This window comes from Larimichthys crocea, chromosome III, assembly GCF_000972845.2.
Source record: "Larimichthys crocea isolate SSNF chromosome III, L_crocea_2.0, whole genome shotgun sequence".
NCBI lineage: Eukaryota > Metazoa > Chordata > Actinopteri > Sciaenidae > Larimichthys > Larimichthys crocea.
In genome coordinates this window covers 3,997,664-4,020,422 of record NC_040013.1, presented here as the reverse complement: position 1 = coordinate 4,020,422, position 22,759 = coordinate 3,997,664, and the positions used below count along the sequence as shown (strand labels likewise).

Here is a 22,759-nt window from a genome sequence, read left to right as displayed (position 1 = left end):
TACCCTGATCAATGGAAGGGGGGAGTAGGGGAGTTGGAGTGAGCAGGGGCATTGGGGTGGAGAGAGGGTGGAGGGGGGACACACCACTGTATAAAAAAAAAAAAGACAGATTGTCAAGAATGAGACAAAGTTACGGGAAGATCAAGTGAAGACGGGAACATGTCATAGATGCAGTTTTGAGACCAACCTTGTTCGCCTCACTAAAGCTCGACACAGTATTTTTTTATATATTTTTGCATGCTATAATATGCTAATATACTTGATGGGTTTGCATTAATTACAATAAAATTGGACATTTACAGACGTTAGGTAAGGGATTAAAGTCTAGATTATTTATACAGTAATAACCTTCTGACGAACGCTTTGAAGCCATCACATGCGACAAATGGAGGTTTGCATAAAGTGAAGGTATTCATTAGAGTAGTGTAGGATAGCAATAATGATTGCTTGATTTGCTTCTTTAGACTGTGACCATTATTTCATTAGTGTGGCTTCAACAACAATAAAAGATTCTGGACTAGATGATGGTTGAGCTAAAGCCGAGGCCCCCCTTTAGATCAAGTGGTAGCTCTGTTCTGTGTTTTAATTAGGATTATATGTCCTCTTTAAAGGATCCTTCCTCTGAAGCCCGTCCCATTTAGAGCCCTATAGGGTTACACAAGATTAAAAGCGCTTTTCCATCTTTACCCTCTGATACATCTTTGAAATTGTGCTTAGTTCCCTGTCTCTGGAACACTTTATCTCCCCCCCTAAGAAGGACCGAGGGGTGAGAGGAGGGGTAACGCGAGGATTGGGTGGTATGCCAGACTTTTTTCTTTTTTTTTTAACCTCATTTGCTTTGTATTTACTTATACATTTACTGACTACAAGGTAGATGTTATGTTATTTTCATTTATAATATCGCTTTGATCAGATGCGGAGGAGTGTCGCGTTACACACTACAGCTTTACTGCGTCCTCCACTTTTGATACAACAGGCCTGTGTCCAATCACAGAGATCTTCCCCCGTCACCTCTGACCTTTACTCCTGTGAGCAGAGAAAGAGAAAGGCATTGGTTTCAAGCAGAGGGAGGGGTTGCAGGCTTGCTGTCTCTAGCTGTAGACAGCTCAGTCCCCCCCCTCCGCTCCCCGCCTCCTTACATTTTCTTTTCTTTTTTTTTTTTTGCTTCTTCTTGAAACTAACTTTATTCTAAACACTTGAAAATCCTCCACATGTGCAAGCAATTAGGTTTCACGACTTGCTCTGGATGAGAAAGACCCACAGACATCCACAAGCACACACACACACACACAGCTCTCATTCAAACACACAGGCACGCACATATACAATATGAATACACACAGGCAAACACAGACACATATAGGTAATGCATTACACAGATGCAGATTTGCATAGCTGAGCACATAAAACACACACATGCACACCGAGCTGTACTATGAATATACTGTATAATTCAACATTTAAATTAAGAAACACATCATATTCTGTCCGCCCACACACGTAACAACATGACTCATATTTTTCATCTACCTCTATAAGAGAAATGTCTCTGTTTCCATGCCAATACTTGTGCAAAAAAAACCCCAAAAACTAAATGATGATTCTTACTGTAAGATCTAATGATTTTTTTAAAAAAGCATTTGAAAATATTTTACATTCTTACATGTGCCCTCTCGCAATGTTGGGAAACAATTATAGACTAAACAGAACTGTTTTCTGTTAGTTCCAGTGGAAAAATGTCCAATGAGGTTCTTTGTGCAGGAGAGAGGCAGAGAGAGTTTGCTGTGTTCTGTCATCAATGAAGGGAAAAAAAACAGGGCTACTGGTATTTGTGTCTCTCAGACCATCATAACCATATAAAGCAAAAAGAATCACTGTCGACTGTTGTTCCTGCTCATTTCTGGGACACCATCAGTCAGTCCTCAGTACACATCATGTGCTTTTTGATTCAAAGCGATAAATCGTGTTTTATCCACTCACAGATTAATTGTTCTTTTTCAGAGTGCACTCAGCTACTGAGCTAACCTGCCAGTGTGTTCCGGGTTCAAGTTAGGTTTACATCAGACCCGACTGAAACAGTCAGTGGGCCATTATACAAACGGTAATTGGACCATGAGCCAAAATTTTTGTGCCTACCTGAGCCAAAAACTCTACTGACACATTCATTACCAGTAGCATGAGCATGAAGCCTTTCTTATCCCAGGAATTTACTGGATGAACAAAACACAAACTGCTAGAAAATATACACCCGCAACAGAAAAGACTGCAGAACACCCTGTTGTCTGCACAATGCTGCCCACTCCATGACACAAACCCGCTCACAGTCATGGGGCCCGGGGCTTTAGCCAAGACAAGCTCGTGTGTTTCAGTAATCCATGTGTGGAGACGGTGTAGTTTGTACTACAGCTGACAAGTTGTAAATGTTTCACTTTTGTTGTTTACAAAATAATATTACAGGCAGATCGGGATAATGCTCCCGCTTGAAGTCACAGATCTGCAGCTAATAAGCAAGAAATGAGACAAAAATGAAAACATGCAACAGGAGATAGCCCGTAAATGAAAAGTAACGCGATCGTGAAAGTGACTGGAGAAGAAAAGCGTCTTAAAACAAATAAAGAAACAAAAGGAGGATTTGTAAATGGTTGGAACAGATTCATAAAACAGACAACAGACAAAGAAATGTTGTAATGTGTAAAAGATATTGTTTCATGCTCATCTTCAGACCGCTTCCTTCAGTAAACAGGCTGTTTTGTAGCTGCCAGCTGGTTGGTCATTAGAGGTTAGTCGCCTGTGTACACGCTGCACATTAACAACAATTTACTTAATTAGCCAACAGCGATTTGTATACCGAGGGCTAATTTCTTAAGTGACTGTCAGCTGGACATGTGGTGGCTTTGCTTTAATTGATTATATGTACTTTTACCTAAAAGCCATTGACCGTGCTGTTGTACTTTGTCGCTCTAAAATGACCTGCAATGACCACCAGGTGTGTAAAACGACACCTGACCAACCCAACTCGACGTTGCCGGTTCAAACGTCTCACTTGTGGATTTTTCTTTAAAATGTTTTTTTGTCTGAGCGGATCACGTCCGTGTTTGATGATGAGTGTGACATGTCACCTTATCGAGACTAAATGGCTAAAGATTCACTGAGGTAACATTGGTGTGATGTGGATAATCATTACATTAATGACACGCGCTCACATGGAGTGTAATTTAAAAGCAATTATGGGATCGGTAACCTTTTTAATCCAATCATCACCTAGAGTAGGCGCTGTGTGTCATGCTGTATCACCTGAACCGGCAAATGGAAACATTAATAAAATGTTAATCAATCACAGAGAAGGGGATTTGAGCTGACAGGTAGGTCAGGTAGAGTTAACATATCGACAGAGGTGTTGACTTTCTGGAAGATACTGGAGTTAGAGAGAGGCTTCTGGAGAAACATTACGTTACCCACATCTTCCCAGAATGTGTGCAGACAGATTTTCCTACTAGTTTAATTCAATATACCTTATGTGTTTTTCCAAAAAGTGCCATACACCATATATAAATAGTAACAGACGCATACACACACACACATGCATTCATGCACGCTCAAGCACAGGCCTCCAGTTTTGCCACAGGATGCTGTTTTCCAGCTGTTTAAACCACGGCTCAAATTAGCTGCTCAGCCATTGGAAGGAAAGGCGGGCAGGATACCAGTAATTACTGTCTGATTGGTAGAGTGGCTGCAATTAGCAAGTTTGAGTCTTGACGATTTGCATACATATAAAAAGCTCAGGGAAGCAAGGTGCGGTTACTGTGAAGTCCCTTATAGTGTAATGTTCCACTTCAGGAGCTGAGAGCGAAGAACAGAAAATGATTTAAAAAAGGATCCCACGGATCTTAATGCTAAAAAATCTCTGCAAGGACAATTCAGCTGTGGCCAGTGTTGTATATACTGTCTGTATACAGCATCATTGTGTCATCGCAGCCAAATCAGCCAAATACGGAATAGATATCATCCATTAAAGACAGTGTGGTGGAATCTATTTGCTCCCTGTACAGTATTCTGTGTGCTTCCACCCGGCAGCAACGAGGAGAGTCTCAGCAGTGGTCCTCCCTTATCATAGCACATTTAACAGGGGGCTAATCCAATCAGGTGGGATAACAGGGTTGCTCTCTGTGAGTGGAGGAGGATCAGGCGAGTGCTCCTCTGCTTCCCATTAGTGTGCGTCTCTCCAGCCGGGCCTATCCTAATCCCATTTCCCCATCTAAAGCCTTAACCCAAACAAGCACACAGGACAATAATCTCCGGTCACACTCCTGTCGGCTGCCCCGGGCCTCCTGATGCTGCTAATGGAGGGCCAGCAAGAGAGATGCCAAGAGACTGCAAGGGGAGACTAGATGTGGCTTGTACAGCCGAGGAACCACAACATCCACAGATTTTTTTTTTCTTTTGTTTATCTCGCCGCTATTGTTTTTCTCTTTTCGTCTTTAGTAGTATTGTGTATCTGTTGCTGGTTTGCGTTTCCTCTGCACCACCAAACACATTTAACCACAGAGAAAATCTGCTCTTTGCAGAGATCATTTTTCAATTTGGCGTGTCAGCAGCATTGTTTCATAAACATGTTTGATTGTAATTTGTATTGTACTTACCGTACTCAACAAAAGCTGTTTAAGAAGAATGCATTGTAAAGTTATAGAAAGGCATAGGTGCAGATTTGTGGCATGGTCCGCCGGAAAGTCATTCAATTTATTTATTTTTTTAAGTTCAGACAAAGGAAAAAAAGACACGGAGAGAAAGAGAGAGAGAGAGAGGGAGGTTTTGGCTCTACATCCCCGTCTTTCTGTCCCTGTTGACGGCACATGTGCCCCAGATGCAGGGTCCTGATCCAAACCCAGGCTCATCCAGACGCCACCCCGAGTGTCTCAGATCACTTACACACTCTCCAAGGACCCTGGAAAAAACAGCCTCATCCACATTTCTCATTTCTCTTGGTTTCCATAAGAAAAATGTAGCCCCAACTTCCTAATGAATTCCAACTGAAATATGGTTGGTGCAACAGCATGTACCTCAAACAAGGCTCAGCGTTTTCGTGTTCCATATGGAAGATATTAGTTTCCCCTTATGCCATTGTACAAATTTGATCATTGCGTTTTATTTTTTCGGGGATGAGGTGGAAAAACTAACGAGAAGTGTCACTTTTATTTACAGATAAGGTTAAGACTCACGGCCTTCATCATCATCTTTACCCAGTGTGTTTAACCACCTCTGCTTCACTGTCGTCGGCCGGTTGAATGAATGGCTGAATGATAGAGGTGCACTTTGTGCCGTGCTCTGTGTCTCTGTGTACACAGCTGCCAGCAGAGCTAAATCACAGCCATTAGACTAAATCAATTATCAGGATGATTTGTCTCCTCATTGACGAGGCTCATGCCTGAGTGTGATGGCTGTCTGTTTAAAGTTGTAGAAACAAGACTTTCACACACATCAGCGTTAGCCGTTTGCTCAGTTTAAAACAACTCGGTATGTTTATGTTTAAGTATAAGAATATATAATGTGTATGTGTTTAAGCTCCCAAATGCGAATGGCAAAATAAGTAATGTATTCGGAAATTGTCCAGTGTTTTCCAATCAGCCTCATGCAGTACATGTGGTTATGGTTCAGTTCATTTTAAACACTTGGTTAAGGTTGGGGAAAGAGTGTGATCATGGTTATATGGAATGATTGTTTCCATGGCTAAAAGAAACACAAAAATGTTCAGCCCACGTGTCAGCAAAGCAAAACTGCAACAAATAGACTTTTTAGTTTCCTCTTCTGGAAGGAAATAACAGGAAGAACCAGAGTTTCTGGTGAGTTCTGGGTTCAGTCAGAGGCTACGCTGAACACAAACACAGACCTCCAGAGTCACGGTCGGCCCAGCTTGAAGCAGCCGTACAGTTGATACATTGGCTGTTTGGCAAATAAACAGAAATGACATGAGGTGAGAATCCGCTTTGCTTTCAGTCATGTGTCATCAGATGGTTGTATATTTGAGGAGATCCATGTCTCTGTTCAAAGATGGCCTTTATCATTGGATGTGAATGACCAGACAGCTTAGGGTTTATGTTTTTTGTCAAACTACTGTTTCCCAGGTCAAGAACTTTAAAACTCCATGATGTCATTTAGCTTTGGTCTGCTAACTCCTGGAAAAAATGATTTAGATATTTGACGCTTCAACAGCCACTTGTTTACTTGAACTCTCTCTCTCTGTCTCTCTCTCTCTCACGCCGGACTGCAGCAGCTTACAATTATGTGTGTTTATGCACCGAGATGAGTTGCCACAATTTTATTGCTGATAAGAGCAGTTAGTAAACCATTTCCACACCATCAGCGCGAGCAACACTCGATTCAATGGTGATATCAAAATTGTTTTTCAATGGAGCTTCTTTTTAATTTTGGTAAATGTCAGCGAGCTTATGGTCTCAATTGCGCACATCTCTCTGAATCATTCCTCAAATCTCCGAGATAATTTTTGTGAATTCAAGATGCCTGCTGTTGTCAATTTACTTAGCGTCATTTAATGACTGCATGATAAAAAAGATTGCTGCTTACTGGCAAACAAACTACCATGAGTCTACTAAAAAAAAAAAAAAGTCGTCAAAATGATTCTAAATTGTTCCAAAATTGTTGACAGCTGTGGTATGTGGTAGGAGAAAAAGTTCAGCCATCTAAATCATCAGTTGTGATCTCGTTTTGGAGACAGTCAATTCAATTATTTTTACCTCAGTGTTTAACAGTCATACAGGGAGAAATTCACTCTGAGCGCCACCAGTTTCTTCACCAACAACTGTCTCAGTTATCCGTTATGTAAGGCGTTTACGCAAGGAACGACTCACTTTTTCTCAACTGGCAACAACAGTTAGTGCTCTGTCCACCCACATGTAAACCAGTTTAAAGGCTGCGTGCAGCCCACATCAGGCTCCATCAATCAAGCGGTTAAGGTTACCGGTGAGTTTGGACCATCGAGTCTGCCAGGTGGATTTCTACAAAAGCTGTAGAGCAAATGCCACCTCAGAGCTTAAATTCAGGGTAAGAAAGTCCCTGGCACCCCATCTAAAGAGGCACTGTGCTGCGTTTTTTTTAAAGGTTTATTTGTTTTGTACACTGGTGCAGATATTCTTTTATTTTTTTTCTCAACCTTGAGCCGATTTTACACATAACAAGAAGAGAAAAGTCTGCAGGTACACCGGTGGCTTTGTGAGGCTGGCACAGTGGTGCCTTGAGCTAAATGCACGCTAACGTCATCAGTGGCCAAATTGACATTTTGACCAGATGATTGCACTAGATGAAAAGTCAGGAATAACCAGTTATTCTAATTAATTTTTACTAACATCACCATAAAAGTCATGACCTCATTAAAAATGTTCTAATTTGCATACCTTTCCAGATCAGAAATCTGAACATTGGATAAAGCCAGGTTCAAAATTCTTGTTTTATTTTGTTGACGTATTAGAGTCAAATGTTTTCACAGAGGGAATTTTGGATCGCTCTTTTTTATCACTCCATAAATCAGAAAAATACTGTCAACAGTCATAAAAAAATAATCAATTTCCATCATGTTTTTAGGAATAAATTGTTACGCCCCTCCTCTGTAAAAACCTTCAGAATGTAGATGGGAATAAAACTGGAAGGTTTGGAGTTTGTAAGTGCTACTGAAGTCCATCACGTTCACAGGATCGCCTACTGGGACACTAGTCAGACGTTACTAAACTGATTTATATTAGAAGAATATGAACTCAACCTTGAATGTGATTGATTTAAAGGTGCTTTATCAAAATAAACCAGTCGTCACAGAGAAGACAGAAACTCTGCAGTCTCAATCTGCAGTTCCTCTTGCCTGGTACAACACAACATGTACAACTGTCTAAATTTACAGCATTCCCTCTGGGCGACACCTGCATTCATAGGTTTAAATTTTTGATTTCACTTGACTCCAGCGTTACTGGCATGTATCTTGGCAGGAAAAGGGATCCGTGCCTCCACTTACAAACGGAAAGAACTTTTTCACAGACCTGCAACCACTGAATGGAGAGGTCGGCGTGTTCCACAAAAAAGAGCCATGTCTTTGTCATAGACACCGTAATTAGACTGAATGTTAAGTAAATTAACTCAGGAAACACTAATCAGTTTCTGGCATTAAATTCTGTTGTTACACATTTGCCGATGGTCTCAGTAAATAGCCTTCGGTAACTATCTTTATTACGCAGCCAGTTTGGCACAGCTGGAAGTTTGACTTGGCTCGTGACCTCGGGGAAACATCATTCATAGCTGTGGGTGAGTTATCATTGACTTTCGAATGGTGCCGATACAAATATTGTTTCCAGCTATATTGAAGCCAGCAACACTGAAGCATCTGTTCTTATACTGACAATCTGTCTTGGCTGAACGTCAGACAGACAGGCAGCCATTTGATTGCTGTCAAATATCTCTCCAATAGACATGCCCAGCAACCATAGTAGCAATGCTACCCTATTAGTGGTCTAACATCTCTGCTTTGCTGTATTGGATGTGTGCCAGCAAATATTTGCATACTTGCAATGTTTGCCATTGAAAATAATTACATTCATGAAAGCTTGTATAGGTGATCAATCGTTTATTGTCTCTCCTGGTTTCTCATTCAATTTCCCTCCTTACAATGATGTAATCTGAGGAGCTTGAGTGCACAGACCTCTCCTGTTGCAAAAGAAATAGCACAAGTCTTGATCTATTTGTGCAATGTGTAATTTATTACTCTGAGAGTAATCCAAGATTGTGAGACTAATAGCTGTTTTGCTTTTGCACCATGGACAAATCCAAAAGTTTTCTCACGTGCAAATTAAACCAGAGGACCGATCATGCTTCTGCAGACCTTGAACATTTTGTGTAATTAGTCCGATCTACAAAGTTTGCCATGATGTCAATCCATAATTGATTGAGTGTTCAGTCCACTTTCGATCTTAGATCTGTGATATGCATGATATCTGTCTGGTGGACATGGATGTGTCAACGCAGGTGGTCCTTAAATGACTCATCACTGGCTCCCCCTTAGCTCTCCGCCTTGCCTTCATGTTACCGAGAACTAAATATGCCAGTGAAGTGTAAATTAATTCCAGCATGGCTAGAAATGTAAAAACTGCTGACTCCTCACTCCTCTTAACTGTCCGCTAGAGGCTACAAGTGATCAACAACTGCTATGCTGAAAAACGAGGATTACCTAGTCTGTTGCAGACCACATGTCCTTTGTTGTGACTCAGAAACCAACATCCATAGAAACGTTTTGGTCTCAACTCGAACCGCAGCATCTGCAGATTAATTCCAAACCCGTTATGTTATGATCCACTAAAGTCAGACATGCCATGAGATGAATAAATCCCTGTTTTTATTAGTTTCGCTGCCATCTTGACTGCAGGGGAGCCTGCCGTACGTCACCGTTTTGCGTCTGCATGGTCACCATACTCGAGGGATCGCTGTCAGCGCAGTCAACATATCAGAGAGTTCGAAATCTGCTAGTAAACAAAAGCACTGTGTTTTGAAAAAATAGCTTATTATGGGCAACTATAAATTATTTTGAAAGTAATTCCACTACCCAAAAGCTTCTGGGAAATGTAGTTCAGCTAGTAGCATCACTACATGCACTGACACTACTCCCCAGGCTGCCTAAATATATACTCATCTTCAACGTATATGGCACTTTTCATTATTCAAAATAATGTGTAAATGAAATAATGTTTGGCATTTCATGGTTGGGAGGGCTCATCATCTCCAACTGTTAAGGAATTGCTTTTGCCCGCAGACCAGTGTGGGGCCTGTGGATCAATTTCCTGATGCTCCCCTTTCAAAATATACACAGTGGTCTCAACGGAGGGTGGCATGGTACGCATGAGCGCAGAGAGAAAGAAAGTGATGGAGGGAGGAGGAGGAGAGTTTGGCCCTGGAAGTCTCCACCTGGTGGGGCGGTTAAGGGCCAGCAAGGAGCCCCCACACTACACACAAAGCTTGCCTTGTGTGAGATAAGCGGCGGGCACCAGGAGGGCCCTACGGCACTATTTTCACAATCAGAGCCAGTTTGTTTTCTCTAGGCCTCCGAGCCTGAGCCTGTCAGGAGAGCAGCATGCTGGCAGGGCTGGAGGTTGTGTTGGGTAGCACCGTTAAGGGAGGCGGGGGGTCTCCTACAGGGTGGGCCAAGACAACATTTAGCTCTTATTTGACTACATTTGTTTACTTAACTATCCCCCACTCAACAGATTTCCAATTTAGGTTAAATATGTACGTGATGTGTACCAGAGCCTTGCAATTATTAGTGTGTAATAGTTTCGATATAACCAAATAATTTGGGGGAATTATGCACTTAATTACAGACTCATAACATCTGTATAATGCCTACAACCATGACTAATATTCAGTTTGTCAGAATTGTTTTATTTATTATTTTCTTTCTCTACAAATCAGCTCCATTTCAGTTGTGCCAATATTGAGACTTTACGCTCCAAAGTGTATGTCAGTGCGCGTTGCTTAACGCTCTAATAGATGTTGTACATATTTTCATCTAACCCCCACCATGCAAAATCTGCTGCTAATGTTTCCGTTTCTTTTTCTCTTCTGGCAATAAAGTTGTGGTGTAATATTATGAGTGTTTATAGTGAAAACCCACAGTGCAAAAGACTCAGAGTTATAAGAATGTTTTCTTGGTAAAGACTATTCGGAAAATGATACTAAAATTTAATTAGAAACAGTTGCTTTACTGTCGTAAAGATGAGATGCCTAGAGCAAGAATATTTTGAGTTGACTGGTTTCATCCAGAGAGCGCAACAAAGAAAATACAAAGAGGTAATATTCAAAGAGAAGAGATTTTTCTCAGTAAGTGTAACCACAGTTAAGCAACCGCAATATGCAACCATTCCTGTGATTATTTTGAGTGCTTATCTGATTTTAAGTTAATTTCTCATTAGACACTGCGAGCGCATAAGGAGCGCTTCGAGCCTTGCGTTAGGATTATTTAAAAGTGGTTTCTCTGCAGGCAGGTTTCATGATTTTTCTCCCCATTCCACAGTATGTCTTGGCCCATCGGAGGCGGCTGGCGGCCAGGACTCCTCTCAGCTCGCTCCCTGAAGACCCCTGGCTCCACAGAAACAGGAAATGGTAATAGTATTGCACTGCTTTTCCTCCCCCTATCTGTATCCCCATTTCTCTCTCTCTCCCTCTCTCTGTGAATGAACAAAAAGGGAGAAAAAACAGATGTGTAATAACATATATGTGTGGAAAAAGGGACCTAGACCATAAAATAAACCAATGGTACACATTGTGTTTTTGCACTTTCTTCAAATCCATGTCCAAAAAAAAAAAAAAAGAGAGAGCACGTTCAGTAGGCCTCTCTGCTATACAATCAATCAATTACAGTTGTTAGACCGTGTTGAATCTTGAGCTTGATCTATGTCTACCCAAGAGTTTCCACAACCAGAGATTTGACACAAAAAAAACACGTTTTTATTGTTTTTTTTTTTTTTTTTGCTGTTATGCACAGTTTGTTAAGTTGTTTGGGAGTCATACTTTTCTGCCACTGCAAACTTTGCATATTTAGTTTTTACTCAGCTGTCAGTTCAACAATGATGGTTGATTTCTATCACGATTATGCTATGATGAAAAAAACAAAACAAGAAAAGTACAAAAAGTTCAAGTGAAATATTTCCAATCTCCAAGTCCCGAGCAGCGGATCAGTTGTGTCTGTCTGCACTACAGGTTGTAGTCGTTCCACAGGTGGATGAACATGAACAACCCCCCCCTACCCCATCCACCCACCCAGCCCCCAAGTGTTTATGAGTCACTTCACCCCTGGCCAAGCATGTGGTGAAGCCACCCAGCTCCAGTCATATCACGGGGATCTGCTAACTAGCCCCTATGGACGCTGCCAGGTTTTTATAGTAAATCGTGGAGAAAAACCACAATTGACTAAAAAGAGATAGGCTTGCTCTGACTTCATAGCGTTTTGTGGTCTACATTTCCCTTTGAGTTCTTTTTCTCTCCAGTGTTCTTTCCCTTCTCTTTTTTCCCCTTTCATCTTAATTTAAAATGCAGCTGGATCCACCATTGCTCTTAATAGTTTTCTTTGTTTTAGCCCTTTAAAAACATTGTTTTATCGTGTCGGCTTTCCATTGCGAGATTTATTTGTCATGAAAGCCTTAATGTGTTCAAGAAGTCCCAAAGTTAGCAGCCGCACAAAAAAAAACACAAAACTTTGTACAAAGACGTTTTGTCCTAGAGCACAGTTCTATAGGTTGGAGTCCGCACCTTAGAGTATCCAGTTAAATATGATCACCATACCCTATTCCTCTTATACAGAGTTTGCAGTGAAGGCACAAAATAACCCCTGTGGAGCACAGATGTGTACAGCTCAGGCCGAGAGCGCCAGTTCATTTTCTTGCCAAAATACAGCCATCGAATTCTGCCTGCAGTAAGTAACCATGAAACCAAAATGTCTCTTTTCCTATAGCAGAACTGTGGGATCTACCCCATCAACCGTGAACCGGAGTTTAGCAGGGGAACCCGAGGGGAGCGCTGAGGTCTGATTGGGTGGAAAACCATCTGGGAGGCTGAGTTTGTACTGGACAAAGAAGTCAAAAAACATAGTGTGTAGTTGCGTACAGATTCTTACAGGGATCTCTGGTTTTGTGAGGCGTACATCCCGTACAGGCACCATCTGTAAATACAGACATAGTACATAACATTCTCGTAACCTCTCCTTAGGCCACGCCTTATGCTGATATCCATTTTTGCCATTCCAAAACACATAAGTAGTGCAGAATCGTGGTGTTGCTGCCAACAGCTTCTTAGTCCAGTGTCCAACTCCACAGCTTTCAGCCTGGGCGGAGAAGGGCAAAGTGCTAGGCGTCTGTTCTCGTTCCCAGGACTGGATTCTCTGTGTTGCACTTTACCCCTGTGGCTTCTCTCAAAGCAGCAGTTAGGTGCTTGGCAGAACTGCAACTTTATTCATTTTTCATCTCGTTTCTTCTCAGTGTAGTGATGGATCAGGGCAAATTCCTGCTCAGAGCTGCACGCATGTTTAAATACAATGAAGTGTTTGTATTATCGTCTCTTTTGCATGTTTGTTCATTAGTTAAAGGTCCAGTGTGTCAGACTTAGTAGGCTCTATTTATAGAATATTCAGAACTATGTTTCATTAGTGTGTATAATATTTATCTTTGACACCAATCTATAATTTGACACCTTATCTTTGGTCCTCTTTTAAGAAGTCTGCCATGTTGAACCACCATATTTCAGAATGGACAACCATAGTTTCTCTTTCACCCGGGGAAGGACGGGGGTTAAGGTCAGCAGGAGGGTCGGGGCGAAGTGGATGCAATCGGCACTTCTACACACTGGCCCTTTAAAAGGTGCATTATAGTATATAGTTTAGTCATACTGATGAATATGAGAGATCATAGAGTGAGGTTTAGAGAAATCATTTTCAAATTAATTGAATCAATTCAAAAATTATTATTACTTATTTTATGCTATATAATTCTGTGTGGTTGGTGAGGAGACACGTTTTTCACCTGTACTCTTGTATCAGAGAGAAATTATATCAATAATTTAATTTATTCAAGTGTTTTAACTATTACTTGTTTCTTTCGTTTGTTAATGTTTAATGCATATGAAAGATAGACCGACGTCTGAGCACGTCTGCAGTGAGAGAGGTGTGAACGGAACATTTTGTCTTTATGTAATAATATGCTAATTCTCTCTCTCTGTGCATTGGAGTTGGCATATGAGGCCTTCATTGAGTTTGCTGCTATAGCAACACACACCCCACCTTCTCAGGTCTCTTTCTCTCTCACTGTCACACACACACACACACACACACACACACACACACAGTGTTGCTGTGCGGCAGTTTACTCATGTAATGTGACCTGGAGGGGCGCCAATGAGCCCAGGGAAGGTCCGTGGCCTGAGGCCTGCCGACACCTCTCCCCAGCCCTGTTGAAATGTTTATTTATAACTCTCTTCCAGCTCCACCTCCCCCTGTCGTCTGCCAGCCGCCATGCCAATCCAAACACACTAGGCCTCTCCAGACTGATCCAGAGCATGATTTCAGAAAGAAGAGAACCCTTTCCCCTCTTTTTCCCCCTTTCTCATGCCCAAACTCCCTCCCCCCCTTTCCTCCCTTCCCCTCCCTCTGTCTCGCTGTGTCTTCCAAAGAGTAACGCTTAGGGAGAGAAGAACTGAGTAGAGACAGAAGGGAGAGGAAAGGAAAGGGAGGGAGGGGGCAGAGGTTTACTCCATCCAGCATGGGCTGCTAAATTGGTTTCAGAGCAGCAGTTGGACTCCGGGGATGAACGGCACACACTGCCGACTAGCTGTGTTTGCTTTTGTGGGGTGTAGGAAATCTGATCTCCATCCATGTAGCCAACCCACATCCCACATCCCTCCCATCACTACCACCAAGAATGAAGGGAGCTACGAGGACAGTCGCCCCAAAACAGGTATCACTGATACTTTAGTAATAAGAATAACAAACATTAAATCAGAGTGTGGAAAAGTGCATATTTCACTAAAATGTTGAATGGTTACATCATACCACATGAGCCGTCTTTGTTACAGGCAGGAAGTCACATGTCTGTGGAAGGTAGGATGACATGTTGAGTCCCTAGTGAGCCCAAGGCTGAAGGCTCTCTAAATAGGTTTAATTGGGCCAGGCCTAACACTGCCATGCAGACATCGCCAGACAGACACAGGGCTACAGGGAAAAGCAGCGCACCCAAGAGACCTCAGGCACTGTGTCCCTGTATCTGACTTGGTGCTGCTGTGTGGCTCATTTGGTATACTCACAGTTTAAGGACACACTGCTTACACATTGCCGTGTCCAAGGGAGCTGTGCCAAATTACCAATACCAGTTGTTTATCTAAAAAACATGCTCATACAGCAGAGCTATGATTGGTTTGTTGCCCAAGGCATAAATCTAGCTCTCAAAAGTGGGAATTGTTTACCTCCCTGTGCCTGTGTGTGTGTGTGTTTGTGTGCTTGTTTACGTGTCTCTGTTTATGCGCAAGTGCATTTGTCTGCATGCCACAGTATGGGCGTCTTTGTAAGAGCCCTCTCCAAACTCCAGCCAGCGAGGTCTGTGACATCCCCTGCAGCGAGTGGTAAAATGTAGATCAGCCATAACAAAATTGAAATATATACCATATTATTTCCGCTCGATAAATGAAGCTGGTGTCTGATAAATAATATATGACGCGTCAAATATTTATTCAAACAGCAGCAGAAAAAAGGGGGAAAAGGGAAGGAACATGAAGACAGGCACATATATGTTTAAAATATATTATATATGCAGCGTGTGGTAATAGACAGCGGTCCAATTAATGCAGCCATCTTCAAGACAGAGAAGGGACGTGATGTGGTGTTAGGGCCACGGTGTCGCTTTGATGCACAGGCCACTTTTCTTTTAATTTCTGTGTCTCGTATCTGTATTGCTCTTTTGCTCTTCCACACATATTGTACACACACACACACACACACACACACACATGCAAAAATATACCCGTGTTCGGGGCAGATCCTCATTTCTCTCCCCGACAGTTTGCTTGCCTTGCATCCGAATGGACTTGTCTTACATCGCGTGTGTATATGATGACAAATCCTACATTTAATTTACTCTGCCTTTTTGCAGCGTGCACCAACTTCTTTTATTTAATAAATGATCGTGCTCTAAATGCAACCAAGTGTTGAATGAACCCCCTGCACACACTAAAACACCTTCCGTTACAGCAAGAGAGCGAGTTTGTGGGGCTTGAGAGTGCCCAACTGTGTGTGTGTGCGTGCGTTCAATCTGTGCGTTGTGGGTTCCTGCGTGTGCATTTTGTGTGTTTGTGTTCTTGTTTGTGTGTTTGTCATGAGTAAGTCCTGGGGGAATGCGGTCTCCACAGTAACCGTCTCTCTTGGTGGTCCGTCATTAATAGTCTGTCTAGTGTTGATGATTTAGATTCAGTCAAAAAAAAAAGGGTGCAGTCAGATTTATCAAGTGAAATCCCATAAAATCATTTAGCAACTGGGTATAATAAACACATGGACAAGTGTATAAATAATCAGTAAATCAAGAGGTCAGTTTGAGCAACCTTTTGCAGGCTGTGTGTGTGTGTGTGTGTGTGTGTGTGTGTGTGTGTGTGTGTGTGTTCACGTATTTGGTGTTTGTTTTTCCTCTTTGTCTCATCTCCCCCCGCCTCTCCTGAGTGAAGAGAAATTGAGAAACCAATCTAAAATCCATCAGGACTTCCCTGCCCACAAGCCCCTCTTCCCTCCACACCCTCCCCACCTACCCACCACCCAACACACACACCCACCCCCCCCCCCCCACTCCTGTTTTTTGTGTTGCAAGCGTCTGGAAATTGGATGAGATGTTCGTTTAGCGGGCAGCTGGTCTGGGGCCGATATGAATTGCGTTTCCCCACGCCAGGAAAGGTCAAGCCCCCTCGCCTTGACGGAGTGCATCGGCCTATTGAGTGGCGCTTTAGTCCATTTACCAACCGCCAATGGCAAGGCGGCAGAGGGGAGAGAGGGAAGCACAGGACTCTGTGTAGAAGAGAGAGAAGAATGGCAGCACGTTGGATATAAATTCATTGTTTCTCATCACCCAGCTGGGGCGGGAATGGCTGGGACTGATTGCTGGGATGGGGGAAGTGAGGTAGGAATATTACCGTCTGAGTGGGCTGTGCCTGTGTGACAGAAGAGATGAGCAGCACCTCTTTTTTTTTTTTTTTTTTTTTTAACCACCATTGGCTCCACATTCAGCCTCGGTGCCCAGAATTTTGAAACACAATGTGTAGAGCTTACATTTGCCTTTGAGACACCCAAATGAAAATCAGATGACACGGCCTCCGTGAGAATCTGCTCAGTACACTGAGTGTTCAAAAGCATAGAAAATAGGTTCGCCCCTCTCATGTCACACGTTCAGAAGTATACCTTTATATTTGACGAGAACAGGAAGTGATGCCACACCACAGTTGACGCCTTTGTAAAAAAATATATATATATATTCCAAAAACTTAAAATAGGGACAATTAATAGGTCGGTAACACGCTAAAAACAGGCACAAAAACAGTACACAAGCACGCCTCAGGGCTCCCATCTCTGCCAGTCTCTCCCACTCTGACTCTCACATGCACACAGAAAAAAAGGGTTGCTGTCCCTTTAATTTTCATCCCTGCGTATCTGGAGGAGTTAAGGCAAAGCAATTAAAACAAAGGCATATTTAACATGGGGTTAATGATTGGCTGACCCTGCAGTCAGCACAGTGACAATATCTTAATTATTGAGAAACCTAAAGTCATTACGCCTACGAATGGCCTGAGGAGCGTCTCTATTGATCGGGATCCAGTCCCATTACAGGCCCAGCCTGGCCCAATGAAGCCCCCTATTATAGACAGTCTCTCTTTCTCTCTCTCTGTCTCTCTCTCTCTCTCCTGATCTCTGTCTTTCTTTCTCTCTCTCTCTCTCTATGTCTCACTGCAAGCTATTGGATGTGTTGAACGGTGAGACAAGAGCCAGACGAGGCTTGTGGGCTTTATTGCTTTCTAAAAAATTCATAACCAAGCCTGACATTTTTGCTGAGGAATGATTATTTTCCTCCCTCCCTCAATCTACTTTCCTTTATGGCCCTTCTCATTTTTTTTGGTTTAAGTGGCAGAAGTGTTCAGAATCAAGCACTAACAGGATTGATCAGTTCTCTTATCCTATACAAGGTTAGACACCTTTACTGTAATCCTGTGGCTCGTGTATTTTAATACTTTATTTTCATTCCTGCTATTTAAAACGAGCGCTTGATGCTGTATTGCAGGAAAAAAAACGTGTGTTAGTTTTAAAACGTGTAGATTTGTTGTGCTCTTGTTCTTCCTCTCTCACCATCTCACCTGTTTGTGTTTCAGCTTGCTGATGACACCAAACCCTCGTGAGAACGGACAGACAGAGTAGCAGGTGAGAATCTGGTATGTTTCACAGCCTTTTCTATGTATACATACAATTATTTCATTGTTTGAAAGGTGCTGCTGCACTACCTGATACAATTATTATTAATCACACACCTGAACTACAGACGGTGTTGGAAAGTAACTGAGTACATTTACTCAAGTATACTTTTAAACTACTACTTTATACTTCCACTGTACTACAATTCAGAGGGAAATATTTTTACTGCATTGTATTGGTATCTTTAGTTACTAGTTACTTTGCTGATTCAAATTATTAATTCAAAATATGATCAACCTAATCTATTGTTATAGATAAAGATGATACTTGAAATGTCATACAGATTATAGATTGGACACTGCATAATAAGCTTTTTTTTGTATTTTAAGTCTGTGTTGATGCTACTACTTTAGTACTTCTACTTGAGTAAAATATAAGTATATAAGTACTTGTTCCATCACTGTCCACAGATCATGCTGTGCTGAAAAAAGCCTTATAAAGATCTACATTTGTCACACATAGTGATGCTTTACAGGTCTTTATATGCAACAGTGTTAAACATCACATTTAATCTGACCTGTGGTGTTCAGCAAAATGTCTACTCACTGTTTTAACAAAGGAAATTCCTCAGTCTGCATATTTAATAAGAGATTTTACATAAAGATAGAGCTAAACATAGAAAATGAACCATAATAGCTACAGTATGTCGTTACATTAATGCGTTAGTGATGACAAATAGCTTACACTATTGTTCTTTTTACTACAAAAATATATAATTTCAACTGTTATAAAAGGTTTTATTCAGATAGTCATATTTCACTTAACAGCTGCTGTAGTAAACTATGATACTGCATGAATCACTGTTATGTAATTCTGATAAAAAATGAAATCTGGTGTTTAAATTCATTGTATTATACATCTCTAATGTTTTATGAGTGCGGTTACAATGCATCGATACGTATTATGAGTTCTTATAAGCATAACACAATATGAGTGTCTTTATCGTGTGCTGTTGCATAGTAACCATAAAGATTTGTTATCTGGCATTACCTTTTAGTGTCACCGGTTTCCGTGTTTTATATGAAGTCTTTTGTGCTGATTTATTATGGCTGGATATGAGATGAAAGTAATGACAATGATTATTTCAGACTTGGAAGCGTAAAATTAAATTAGTCTGTTTTAACATAACTTACTTCAGGCTTATTTATTTTTAATTTAAAAGTTTAGTTGTTCGAGCTGTCATTTTGTCATTTTAGTTTGTTTGATGTGTAACTTTTATTTCTGCTTTCCTGTAAAGACAGAACCCTTTTCAGCCGAACCCATCCATCTATCTTAAAATGAAGGCAAGTGTACACAATGTCCACATGCATGCAGGTTCATGCACACAAACATTTTCTTGTTGATTGATTGCGCAACTGCACCCATTTATCCAATAACCCTTTCATATGACTGCTGTGAGGCACAACCCAATTCGATCTCTAACGGGAGGCCAGTGAGTGGGACTCCATGTCATGATGTGTGTTTTATGATAAATATAGAAGCCAGACAACTTCTCCACTGTCACATTGCTTCCTCCTCTTGTGGCCCCAGAGTGAAGCAGCATGGGGAGAGCTGAGATGTAATTACCCAATCAGTGTGTGCCATCCTTATTAAAACACTACTAACAGTGCTCCATTATTGAAATACCCCCCACCGGACTCTTCTTAATTCATTAAATAAATTAGCGCCAGCGCCTTTAATAATTCATAGAATGATGTCTACGTTTTTTCTCCCCCGCAGAGGGTAACTATGACAAAAAGCCATGGAACTGAAGGCAAGGACTGTAAGATAATACTCGACTGAGTGGCTAGTCATGAGGAGAGCAGGCGATCAGTGAAAGTGAACCTCATGAGTTATAGAGAAAGAACTGAAACATGTTCCTGTAATAGGCTGAAAACAACGTTTCTCTGCAGATTCTGGCTTAACTATGTTTTAACTTTTAAGTTTTTTTTTACATATAATATAAAATGATATGTTGTATTGTCATGCAAGGTGCCATTCATTCATTTATTTTTCATAGATACCAGCCTGATACTTGGAAACACTAGCCACATAAAGTTAGGACAAAGCTCCCATGCTAGCCCATATGAAGTGACGCACATTTTCCAAGAGCACATCTTTATTTTTTCCCACTTGGCTTCCTGGATGTCTCCTGTGTCCCTCTCATTTGTGTTGCATTAATGTGCTATTGAGAATATCCTTGAGCTAGGCAGAGAAGCTAAAAGACAAACAAAGCGAGGAGTCAGACGAAGGATCTCGCTGTGTCTCTACGTATCTTTAATTGACACATCTGCATCCCTGATGAAATATTTACCGCCTCTGACGATGGTGCTGCGATGCGTGGCGATCGACGCTGTGTTGCCGATGGTGATGTCGACATGTGATTGTGTTATTGATGTTATTAGCATAGAGCCAGCTCCTGGCGAAGCTCATCCAGCTTTTTCAGACGAATCGTCAGCGTTTAGTGACGTGATTGTCCAGGATTTTTTAAATTTGTTTTAGTTTCATCTTTTTTTTTTTTTGTATCTTTGAATGGTGTCGTGTTAGTTTGTGGCTGCAGCTATACTGATGACATCATGTTCATGCTTCAAAACCAATTGAAATATTTTTGCCCGTATGCACATTTCTTCTCTCCAAATTTTGACATTTTTCTGTCCTCAGATGTTTGGCAATTACAATATCTAACCATGGAAAAAATAACTCAGTGGTGGCGTGAGCCTCTCTATGGTGAGACTCTCAGCTGTCAACCAGTATTGCGGGCGATGAGGGTGACGATATAAGGTGTGTGTATGGTTAGCCATGCAGTTAGGACAGAGGAAAGATTCAAAATGTCTGTATTTCTTATCCCGCATCACTGATCGTATAGAATAAGATTCATATGTGTGCGAGCGCTGATTTGTGTCTGTCTCCGCCTGTGTTTGCATCAAAGAAGTGTGCATGCATACATGAGAGTTCTTATACACTGTGTATATGTGAGTGTGTGCTGCATGTTTGTGTATTCACTGTGCTTTTTTGTGTGTGTGTGTGTGTGTGTGCGCCATGCCTTTTGGGATGTGGCGGCCCTCTCAGCCATGTCAGGGACAGCTTCGTCGAGGGTGGCAGCCGGGGAAAATGATGATGATGAAATTAAAATTCTGCGCCCGGCAGAAGGGGCTGCCGCGATTTCACTGGCGGCTGTGCGCATCGATCTGTTCCAGCATTTGACTTTCAACCATGACAAAACTGTGGGCAAATTAATTGTTCTCCAGGATATTAGGCATCAGAGTCCATTAATCCTCTCTGGAGCGCCACGCCGCATGAATACTAATCGTCTTTCCAGGCAGCCGTCTCATCCCTTGCTCCCTTCTCTCTTCCTCCTCTCTCTTTTTTTTCATCCTTATCCCTCTTCTTCTCTGACTCTTCTCTTGCTCTTTACAAATATTCTCTGCTCTGTTGTTTCTTTGCTTTCTCCTCTCTCGTTGCTTATTTCTGTCCCAAATATCTTTTTTTTTTTATTAGTCCCTGTAGGTTTTATCTCCCAGTCTCTCTCCCCTTAAAAACTGACAACAAAGCTGGTGTTGTTTTATCTTTGAGCCTTTTCATAGCCAAGTGAAAAAAAGAGAAGGGGAAAAAAACTGATAACTGATAAAAATTTATTTCCAGAAAACAATCAAGTGATCTGCAGCAGGAACATTATGCTCTTTTATTGATTAATTTTTTTGGGCTTGACAATAGGAAAGAAAGTGGGACCTAAAAAAGGCGATGATTAGGAAACATGCAGGAGATAGTCTGTCAAGCCACTGGAATGGGTTTTTGAGTTATACAGTACTTTTTCTATATATTTCATCCATATTACTTTGCCCAGATAAGATTGCACTAATGGTGTAATATTAGTCTCTATAAGGATCAGAATGGCATTTGAGAGAGGGAGAGAAAAATAGCCCCCAACACCAATTATGTAAGATATTAACACATTAGTCGGCGCGAGATCTAATTGGATGGCAGCCCTGTGCACCATGACAACAATCACCTAGACCCTGTTTATCTCGTAATTGATAGTCTGGAGCTTAAGCAGCAGAGGCATCAAAAATTCATACAGCACTGTGAGGACTGGCCCTTCCTTTCAGACCACACATTGATTGGTTTTTATTTTCCTCCCTCTAACCAGGGTAATTTTAAGAGTTTTGGGACGAGCCTCTGATATTGACGTTTTGCTGTGTTTTGATAGATGGCCGGTGGGCTGTGGCAGTAATAGTGTAAGTTATCTGACATTCAGGCAGGCGGGGTCACGGATCCAGACACAATATATTCACAGCCCTTGCTTATTGACAAACCATCGCAGGTATCGGCTACGTCCCATAATAAATATGTATGCTTGCAGATTGGTATTTTTTTTTTAGCCACAAATAATCGGTTTGCAGTGTATTGTTGAGCCACCAGCCCAAGGGAAAGGTCTGGCATCATCATAAACTAATCTGAAAAGCATTATAATAACAAATCTATGGCCTGCTTTGATGAAACCTGCATTAACTCACCTGACAACATGGACACGAATGAGTGTAGAAGAATCATTAATTGTGCTGCACCACTACATTGTACATGTAGAGAGGGAGCTCTTATTGAGATGATTGGAGGCTGTAATTTAAACCATTTAAAGATGGACAATAAAACATCTCCAGTGGATCTCCTCTGCATTACTTCCAGACCTGCTATTTCAGCCCAGTCTCAAGCCAAAGTGTAATAGACCAGCCGATCCACTAGAGGATAACAGGACAG

At 41.6% G+C, this 22,759-nt stretch overlaps 1 long non-coding RNA gene across 1 annotated transcript in view; it reads left to right on the top strand.

Annotated features, from left to right (window-relative positions):
* The window catches only part of LOC109137394 (uncharacterized), a 33,435-nt gene extending 15,461 nt beyond the window's left edge, over positions 1 to 17,974 (top strand). The window contains exons 2-3 of the long non-coding RNA XR_002041647.1: positions 11,057 to 11,145; positions 17,926 to 17,974. This is a non-coding gene — a long non-coding RNA (uncharacterized LOC109137394). The remainder of the gene's footprint in view (positions 1 to 11,056; positions 11,146 to 17,925) is intronic.
* The last annotated feature ends 4,785 nt before the right edge of the window (positions 17,975 to 22,759 follow it).